We start from the raw sequence: 10354 nt of genomic DNA, 5'->3' as shown, positions 1-10354 counted from the left end.
CTAAGGAGCGATATCTGCCGATATCAGTAAGGAAAATTCTTCAGCATCAGACTGGCACATTTTAAACTAGCATAAAAGTTTATTTTATAGGTTATATATATATTATGTGACAAGTCCATTTTGAGACAACGAACGGCATTACAGGACCGATTACTACAGGTGGTGACTATTACAAACAGTCCGCTTAATATTATTTTAGTGCTGTAAAACACAACATGTATGCAGCAGCGTTGACTTACAGCAGGTACAAAGGATTCCCTAGACGACAGCGAGGTGATGTCGTTGAATCTTCGTAGAGTTTTTGTTTCCACACAGTACTGTCTCTCTCCTCGCGCCCTCCCCCTACCCAGCTGGTGTGCTGTCTCAGTGCTCAGGGACGCTTCCGCCATGCTTGTGGTACGGTAGTGCCGTTAGGGACTTGTTTGGAATCCGGGCAGCAGGTAAAGTTATACGAGCAGTAGGACATAGCTGAAGGCGAGAACAGAGAAAGAAGTCTGGTAAGGACCTGCAGATTATTTCCACCTTCTGGTAATACTAAATGCTGTGAGTTTTTCTCTCTCTGGGAATAATTCTGCCTTTCCCCAGTACAAGTCTCGTATCTCTTTTTGGGGGGAGGGGTGTTTTAGTTTGCTTGTAAAAGAGCAGTTAAGGCATGCTTGGTGATCTAAGATGTACCGTAAGAGTTACATATAATTGCTTCGGAAGCATTTAAAAGAAAAATGAAAAAAAAGTACGTGCGAGGTTATTTTAAGTCTGCCTTTATTTTCGGAGTGCAGTTATCCGCGCGCATGAATAGTCCAAGTAGCATAATAACCTGGTTTTATTGTGTTGCTGCTTTTGTTATGTAGTCATGTGTTATCCTATCATAATGAGATTACAGATTATGAAAGCCGGTGTTTTTCATGATGCAGAGTAAGTATTTTACTTATTCGTGACAGGAATAAGGTTACTGTAGAAACTGACCTGCAGGCTGAGTTCACGCGTAGTCTTTTAAATACTGTCGGAGCGCAGGTGGTGGTCAAAGGTATGTTAGAATGCATTGCATATATATTTTTTTACTTTATTCTTTTGTACTAAGAAAGTTCAAATAACTTAAAATATAAACGTCGAGAGAGACAGTGTGTGTGTGTTGCGGGGGGTAATGCACTTCACAGTCACGTTAGAATTTTTATGTCTTGACAGTGTGGACCAGCTGTTTTTTTTCAGATAGGTTAACCCTTTAAAACCAAAACAGTGCGCTCCTTAATTTTGATTGGGTCAGTAGTGTGCATTTTTGAAAAAATAATTTTTAAACCTTATAATTTTCAGGTTTATTGCCAATATTTGAGAAGATTTGGGTGGACTATGAGCAGATCTGAAGAAAGTCTGTCTTTTGTTACTACAAACATGTTAGAACCTCTGCACTTCCGGAGGAATTTCTTTTCCAAGTTTACACTTTGCATGTTGCTCTGATTTGAACAGTTTGCTTGTGAGCAATGGCCAATGTAACTGTGTCAGAAATCCACATAGGATAGACATACCTTAACTTTAATTTTTTTCAAATAAAGTTCATCGCAAGGTGCAGAATATTTCCACTTTGCGTTTTAAATTCACCGCCTGGTGCAAAATATTTCCACTTTGCGTTTTTATTCAAAGTTTTTTTCTGAACTTATCAATTCGTTAGGTATGGCACGAAGAAGAGAGGGACTTTGGCACACTGGGTGGTGCAGTAATTTGGCATTCCTTCATCCCACAATGTGTGTAAGCTATTCCGTGTTTTTCTTGTTACAGATAGTTTAACTGTCAATAAAAAAATAAGAACTTTTTAGTTGGTAGACAGTGTACAAGCTTAAGTAATTGAGGTCAATGGTTAATTATCAGTTTCTATGCTGATAATCTTTTTATTTATTTATTGTAAGTTTAGTACCCTGTACAATGTGTACCATTCACCTCACCCTTGTTGCAGCGTTCATGAGATTATACAGTAATTAAATGCTAAATTGCATTTTTTCATAACATTTGCTAATTCCATTTCTGGACTGTCATGTATGGTAAAACGTCTGTGTTTTCAGTAGCTGCATGTAAAGCAGCATAATTCATGGCTTATAAGCGTCTAACAGAGCAAGAAACATTTTGCCAAAGAATGGAGTAAATTTATCAACACAGAGTCTAGATTATGGCTTCTCAAGTCATTTTCAAGGTTAGAAAGGTAAATGTGGTGATGCTTTATTTTTTGTTTGATATTCACAACATATTTCCTTCTTTTTTTTTTTCACGTCCTTATCTATGGCAGGCTACCAAGTGTAATATCTGGCTAAATCTTGTTTTCTAGACATTCCAATAAAGAGCACAGTTGATCAAGAGATATTGCTTGCAAATTGATCAGTGACTTCAAGAAACATTGGCTGTAGAGTGTAGAGATAAATCCAAAGTCACACTTAGATTATGAAAAAAAATGTTACAGACTTCAAAATGTTAGATTCAGGGTAATGATGAACAGTGTTTATGTTCAACCATCTATCCACAACCCCTTTTTCCCGTTTTTGCACATGGTGTTGGAGTGTCACTTCAACAGTGATAATTATATTGAGCCAAGCTTTACACTGCTGGGTGGCTAGCCCTGCCACAGTAGAACAGTATTTATATAAACAACAATAAAGTTGTACTTCCACTCTCGACAGTACCAAAGCATTTTTGTATGTCGGGTTACTCAGCTTTTTATTCCGTGATCAGTTCTTTCAGCATTTCCTGTAGTCTGTTACTGTAGTTACAGTTTTGTGGTACTCACTCTGAAACTGTCTCAGTGTGCTTTCTGTTATACGTCTGAAGGTTACATATGTCAGGTTAGCCTCTTATAATATTCTTAGCATGAGTTCAGCTCTTTATTCCATATTCATGTTCTTTCATTATTTCTTGTAATCTCTTACTGTAATCACAGTTTTGTGCTACTATTCTTAAAGTGTCTCTGTAGTTTGTAACTATTTCAATATGCTTTCTGTTATACTTCTGAAGGTTACACCTCTGCTGTATCTCAGTAGTTTAAGATTAAAATGTAGTGTACAGTTTCCATTTATGCCTTCTCTTTGCTAGATGGTGACTGTAGGTTAAACTGTTATGTGTCTGCCCCCAGGATGAAAGGATTACTGCTCTCTTTCTGCCTTAATTTGCAAAATATCATTAGCAGTAAAAATATTCCTTTTTTTGTGTTGTTAGAATTTGTTTTTTTCCTCGCATCAGCTCATGTACAAGTATGTACCCATATTTCTTCATCTTCTTTTGTTTCCTTTTCCTCAGGCTGAGTGTAGTGTGAGTGTTGGATTCTTTAATTCCTCACTGTCAGTAAAACTGAAAGTGTTACATATTGATAGAAAAGCTAACATTTAAAAAATGCTTTAGCAGCCTTAATAAAAAAATCCATATTACACTAGAAGTAGCTGTGAGAGTAAAGTTATTTCTGTATGGCTACGTAGACGAGAATTTCTTTCTTAGATGCAATTTTTGCAGGTAGCTAAGCTGGGACAAGGCTACCATACTTCCAGTGTACTGCCACAGTCGGTGACTTGCCTTTTTAGCAACCCCCTCCCACCCGTGTGGCATATAAAGTGACATTTAGCATTTTCACCCAGTGCCAAATGTTTTTCCTCAGCCATTCACTGAAAACAGCACTCATTAAGTTTTTTCTTCATGCTGTTGATACTGACAATTAAAGACCTTTAGCTTCAGTGACAGAAGAGAGGGATGGGTTAATCAACCATGGATGTCCTAGCATTAAGTTCTGAGGTGAATGTAGGAAGGTAGGACAGAATGACTGTACTGCAGTTATGGAGTTAAGTAGTGTCTTGTAGAGAGAAGCATTTACAAGCAGCTTGTGTGTAAAAAAATTCTTGAGTTGATTTCTAAAATTGGGGAATGAGGTGATGTCTCTTAGATTTGCAGGAAGTGATTCTTATGACTGAAGTACCATTAGTGAGAAACTGTGGTCGGTGGAGTGGAGTTTCTTTAGTGGAATGGAAAGGAGGATGGAGGATTATGATCTTAAGGTTGTAGATTGTGGTCCTTTCAGTGAGTCTACAGGAGAAGAAAACAAAGAAGTCTTGGTATAAGAGATTTTGGATTAGGCAGGCTAACACAAAAGCTGCATTCTAGCTGTGGTAGGAGAACTCCTTTTTTGCAATTGCTAGTCTGTCTTTGTGTGGTTGGAAGTGTAATCCTTTGAGCACAACATTCTTTTTGTAAGCCATTTGTAACTTCAGTGCACACCTCTCAGCTGTCCCTTATTTTGACAAAAATTTTAGCTCTGTCCCTCTTAATCCCACCTAAAACTGGTGGATTTTGGAGAAAAATTAGTGAATTGCACTTAATAAATAATGACCATAATCATAGACTTCTTTTACTTTCAAAATTGTATGTTAATTCACGTTCACTTATTCCATCTTTGTCTCAAGTTAATAGTGCTAATATTTTAAGTGTCCCTGATTGTCCTGGATTATTCTTGGATTGGTTCATGATTGTTTTGAGATTTGTCCCTGATCCCATTGTACATTCTTCTACTTCAGATTTTTTAATCTGTTAAATTTGAACCGTCATGTTTATAGTCCGTGTGTTTCCGTTACCAACAAATCTGTGGCAACCTTTCATTTTGTCTAGTTATCTTTAGGGAAAGACTGTCATGTGTACTAGAATATACCTTGATAGTCGAGTTGACTTATTATCATACTGTAAAGAATTTTGTCATTTTACTTAACAAAGAATTGTGTGATGGAAAAGAAGATGGGCAGGTGTAGATTATATTCTAGCACTAAGCACTTTACCATATACTGCATTATTTGTCTTTGCTGGTGGCAGTAACGGAGTGATGGATTACAAATCCCTTTAGGTGGTGTTAATAGTGTTCTCAGGTAAGTGTGGTGCTAATAACTTGTGTGAGTCATTGGCAGTAACTCCACATTTAACCAGCTGCTTATTTGTTTGCATAAATTACCCAACATAGATGCTGACTTTTTTATACCATACTGTGTGTTAACTGTGCATAAGTAGCAGAAATCAAGCTGAGGGATTGGTTGTTGCAACTATGTGTGAGTCGCTGCATAACTCCCTGTTGAAATTTTTAACAGTCAAGTGCAAAATAAGGCATATATTTTTTACTCGTGGACAAAATTGTCTGAAACTTTCTTACACAGTAAAAAAAAAAAAACATAGGCTACTCTGTAGCATAATCACAGAATCCTTCTGATGTTTGATATTCAAGGTCTGTCTGCCCTGCTTTTTCAGTATGTTTGATTCTGTGTCATACCCCATGTAACAGATTGTTAGTTGTAAAAACCATAGATTTGAACCACTTCACTGTCCAAAACCATATAAAATGAACTTTTGTACATACCTGAAATTACTGTCTTGACATGTTTGAATTTCGCAGCATTTCCAAGTTGTGAGACCAGTAAATGCTACTGGAGTTTGTTTGTTCGTAGTCATATGATTTAGGGAAGAAGCCCAAAAATGCAGATACAAATTTCCTGGTATGGTGTAATCATGGTGATGTCTGCCCGAGGTGGGAGTTAAGGTATTTGTTCCTGCCCTATTTATTTATCATAAAACCTCTCTAGGAAGGTAAATCCCACTCACACCCCTGGCAGGTTTTAATACAAAAATACCATATTCATCCCAGCTTTTCCTTTTTTCTGTGGTCCAGTCTTGCTTTTACATTATTCAAAGGTTTTAGGTGTGCTGTCGTAGCTAACCATTACAGTATTTGATTTGTGTTAATGTAGTGACAGTGCACGCATGTGTATATACACATATACTAATTTGGAAAAAAATTTTTTTATAAAACTCAGGTTTCAGTTGATCTTATCATAGTGATAATCTGTGGTAACGATGTCGGTTATGGTGTCGTTTACTTGTACCTTTTGGATGTGGTCATAGTGGTGAAGCATGAGTAACCATATTGGTATTAATTAATGACCTGCATAATTATTCAGCGGTGGTACAGCGGTAGCATTGTCGCCTCACAGTAAGACGTTGTCCTGTTCGATTCTCAGCTAAAGCGTCTTCTGTGTGGAGACATGCGTGAGTGGGCGTACCTTTGTTGAAGGTTGTACGTCAGGGCTGGCAACTCGGTACGTAAAAATCTACTGCCAATCATTAGCAGACCGGAGTTCCGCTGTGGCGACCCCTAACCGGGAAAAGCTGAAAGATACAACAACATTATTCTAAACACAGCTTGTAGTATCTCATCAAAAAGTTTTTATATGCTCTCAAGACTGTATTTTTGTATAATCTCCCTAATTTCTTTGTATTTGTTATATTGTTCTGTATGCTGTATATAAAAAGTAATGTCTTTCGGCTTTTCCCGGTTAGGGGTCACCACAGCAGAACTCCGGTCCGCTAATGATTGGCAGTGGATTTTTACGGTGCCGAGTTGCCAGCCCGATGCCCAACCTTCAAAGAAGGCACACCCATTCACACATGCACCTACCTGACATGTCTTTCAAACATTACTCGACCGTGAAGAGGACATGCATACTCCACACAGAAGGTGCTCCAGCCGAGAATCGAACAGGAGAACCTCTTGCTGTGAGGCGACAACACTACTGCTGCACCACCACTAGGAATTTATTCTATATGCAGAATTGTAAATTTATTCATCCATGCTGTTTCTGAAAATGATCAACTAACTACATTGTTTAATCAACTAGAATAAAACAAACAAGTAAACCAACAAACCGGATGCTTTGGCAAGCTGTGAACAAATTTATACTTTTAATAGTTTTGATTAGAATGAAGTGTTATGGATATCTGTGACTTATGAAGTGTTATGAATATTCATGACTTATATTAAGTGTGTTTTACAGTTTCATTAGTTTAACGTAATAAGTTTCTGCCTTTTGTCTTTTACTTTCTTACGGGGCTTTCAACAGGAGTTCTGTGTCTCTGTTTCTGTCTGAAGAACAGTGACATTGTTTGTGCTGCAGGTATTTTAGTCAGAGTATGTATATGTAAACCACTTCTTATTGGCCTAAACCACATAAAATGAACTGTTGCACGTACTCAAAGTTACTCTTATGACAGGTCTGCCCTTGCTGCTTTTATTTATTTATTTAATTTTATTTTATTTTACATTTGTTGACCGGGATAGTCCGACTGGTTACTTGTCCATTTGCAGCGGAGGCCCGGGGAGAAAAGCTCCATACATACATAACATACATACAGAAAAACTGTTACATTAATCAAGTTAAAGCACTGTTACAGATACAGTATATAGGATAAAAGTAATTCATTCTGTCATATATAAATCTGATTTGGTATAGATTTCCAAGTTGTGAGACCACTATGGTTTGAATAAGAGGTTTACGTTCTATTACTAATAACTGTAGTGTGTGAATTATGTTTTTGAAGCTGTATACCATGATTCTGAGTGTCACATCACTGTTTGAAATATGCTTTTTGGAAGTCTGTGTGTTGACTATTAAATTTTGTTAAATATATTCAAACAGTGATTCTTGTCCATGTCAGTTAACTTTTTATAAGCAATGGAGAATTGTAGTCAGAGTTGCAACTCTGGTAGTGTGGCTTTGAGCAGTACAAGGGATACAGCGATTTCAATAGGGTGATAACACTGATGAAGCATATAAATAAAGAAAAGTAAAATTGCATAGTAGAAGTGACTGGATTTCAGCTTTAGAGCTTAGTTATGTTATACTTTGTATGGGCATTACAGCACTTTGTAAGACAGGAGGGGAGTTATGACAGATATTGTTCTTATGCCATGTGTGTTTCAGCGTGGAGCTACATTGCAGGACTTGCTCATAAGTGGAACATTAATCATCCATGTAAGTGATTTGGCCTGTGCTTATTATGAAGATTTCCTCATGATATGGTGTAATGGTGTAATCCATAGGTTCATAGGTGTGTACTAGGCTAATAGCCCTGGAGTCTTTACAGGCTTAGCCCATAGGATTACCCTGGAGTCGTGCCACCCGACCTTAGTTCCCAGTGCCTCTGCCGAGTAGAGCCACTGGAGTGATCCCCGGGGTGAATTTTCTATTTCCAATCCACTTATCAAGATTTTTGTTGAAGAGGGCCAGTGAGGTGCTCTGTTTGACATGTAAGGGAAGTCTATTCCATAGCATGGGCAGTCTCTGGGTTATGAACCTGTCCCTCCAGCTTGTTCTGTTGATTGTAGTATTGAGGTTGATGTCTCTGGAGCGTGTGGTGTGGAGGGATTGGGATTTCTTTAGATGTAGCATTTCTAACATAGTTGGATCAGACATGGATTTGTAAGTCAAGCAGAGATCGCCTCTAAGTAGGTGATATGAGACAGAATAGTTGGAGTTTTTTTGAGTCTGTCCATATAGGACAAGTATTTAAGGCCTAGGATCCTCTTTGTGAGGTACTTTTGCGGCCTCTCCTGTTGTTGCAGGTGTCTAGTGAGGTACGTGTCAAATGGGGCATTGTACTCGATGACTGGCCTAATAAGGGAAAAGTAGAGGGAGACAATAACCTCTTTCTTCCTGGATGCAAAACCCTTAGTAATGAGATGTGCCACATGATAGGAATTTGGGTTAGGATGGGATTTAGTTATGACTTGCTAGGTTTTATTACAAGGGAGAAGTACTCTCTCCAGGCATGAGAAGATCCCAACAACCTCCTCCTGCCACCTTCTGTGGATTATTGTTGTTATTCAGTGCATTTATTTAACACTTTATCATTGGCAGTTACTGAGTCTGCATAGTGCATGATGTTATGAATGTTCATGATGTATTTGCAGGCTTTACATTGATGCATAGCAAAAGTACATAACATAGTGAGATTTTATAGTTATTTACAAGTACTAACAGGCAAATATATCTAAATAGTGTCATTATGCTCACATGGAAGGCATTTTAAGCGCCAGTTGAGCAGAACAGGAGTCTGTAACATGTAACACCTCAAACAGTAATTTACAAGGCATCAGTGATGCATATGTATGAAGCGGATGGTAGTTGGGAGAAGTTTTCTTAGTCTGACAGTTTGGTGGCAGCAGTATTTTATTTGTTCAACTTTTTACTGTTTGCATGTTGAAGCAGTAGAAAGCATCTGTAATTTGAAGCTGTTTTTGTTCACTGAGTGCTGGGGATGGAAGCACAGTAGAACTTACTTCATTGGACTGGCGTATTTTTTTGTACATGTAAATTATGTTTATTATAGCCCAACCTAGACTAGTGGATGGGGAGTAGGAAATTTACACCAGGCCTGGCATCCATGGCCCTTATGGATAGAGGTAGTTTGTAAATGCCTGCCTCTCAGTGTCAGGATGTCATTGTTCTTATGGGACAACTTGGCGGGGCTTAGGCCAAATCTATGAGTAAGAATCTACGAATCTATGTGCAGTACTGGAAGGTTTTGCTTAATGAGATACTTCGCTGCTTTTTATAATTTATTTTGTTTTTGACCAGTGGTATGTTATGGTCTTGTTTGAAAGTTGTGACCTTGCATAATGAAGGTTGTCTCTGAGGTGGGGGAAATTTCACTTTCCCCCCTAATATGCAGTCACTTCTGACTTGATTTTAATATTTATAGTGGTGTAGAGGGTTCAGCCCCCTGAATGGGTAGTTTTGTGGAGCTTTGTCCTGAATTACAGTATGGTTTTCAGCAGTTGGCATACTTTCCTGCATAACTTGATATACACCCTCAGTTTAGGCAGGTGGATTTCAATGTGTTTTTTCAAATTGGGTCAGCCAACAAGTTTTGGTGCAGCGCAGTGTATGCAACTTCCCTTGTATTTTACTTTCAGAGAAGAGTTTTCTACTAGTAATGCCTGATGCAGTGAAATGTTTCCAAGCAAGTTTGCTGGACTGGTTCTGTCCATCGCAACTAATTCTTTGATTACTTCTATCTGTTGAAAACTAATTATCTGAAAAAGCAGTTTGAAAGCTGATAGTAATGTTTTATGTGAGGCAGAAAGTCATGACCCCCCCCCCCCCACCAGGCATGAGACTTTTGCCCATCATACCCCCTTGCTTAAAATGGTAAACTCCAAGGTTGCTGCTTCTTTGGATGAATGGACATTTTGACCTGTTCAACAGACATTTGCAAGCAAAAACATCAGTTCCTAAATTCATCCTTACAAATGTGCCATATTTTCACAGTATGTCACTTATGGAAATGATTACATTTTTTTTATTTTGTGATAAAAATACAACCTCTACCGAGTGGTCCTGGTGAAACAGTTTTCCACGTCCTAAAGAAAATAGCAAACATATTTGCAAAACAACACGGGTAGAAATCACACTCTCCAAAGCTAAGAATACAGCATCCATGGGACCAGGTGACATCCTGGGCTGTGTACTACATGAACTACAAAATGAACTGGCACCTCACCTAAGTGTCATTTTTA

General features: G+C 38.1%; 1 long non-coding RNA gene across 3 annotated transcripts in view; it reads left to right on the top strand.

The window, feature by feature from the left end:
- Positions 1 to 223: 223 nt before the first annotated feature.
- Positions 224 to 10354, top strand: part of LOC122809645 — a 1890825-nt gene continuing 1880694 nt past the window's right edge. Inside the window, exon 1 of one of the 3 annotated variants that reach the window (XR_006365936.1) lies at positions 224 to 497. This is a non-coding gene — a long non-coding RNA (uncharacterized LOC122809645). The remainder of the gene's footprint in view (positions 498 to 10354) is intronic. The other 2 variants (XR_006365934.1, XR_006365935.1) reach the window with 2 other exon arrangements.

The sequence above is a fragment of the Protopterus annectens genome, chromosome 8.part0 (assembly GCF_019279795.1).
Source record: "Protopterus annectens isolate FY-2018-M chromosome 8.part0, PAN1.0, whole genome shotgun sequence".
In the NCBI taxonomy this organism is placed as follows: Eukaryota; Metazoa; Chordata; order Ceratodontiformes; family Protopteridae; genus Protopterus; species Protopterus annectens.
The sequence above is the reverse complement of the archived record's forward strand: the minus strand, read 5'-3'. Positions and strand labels throughout refer to the sequence as shown.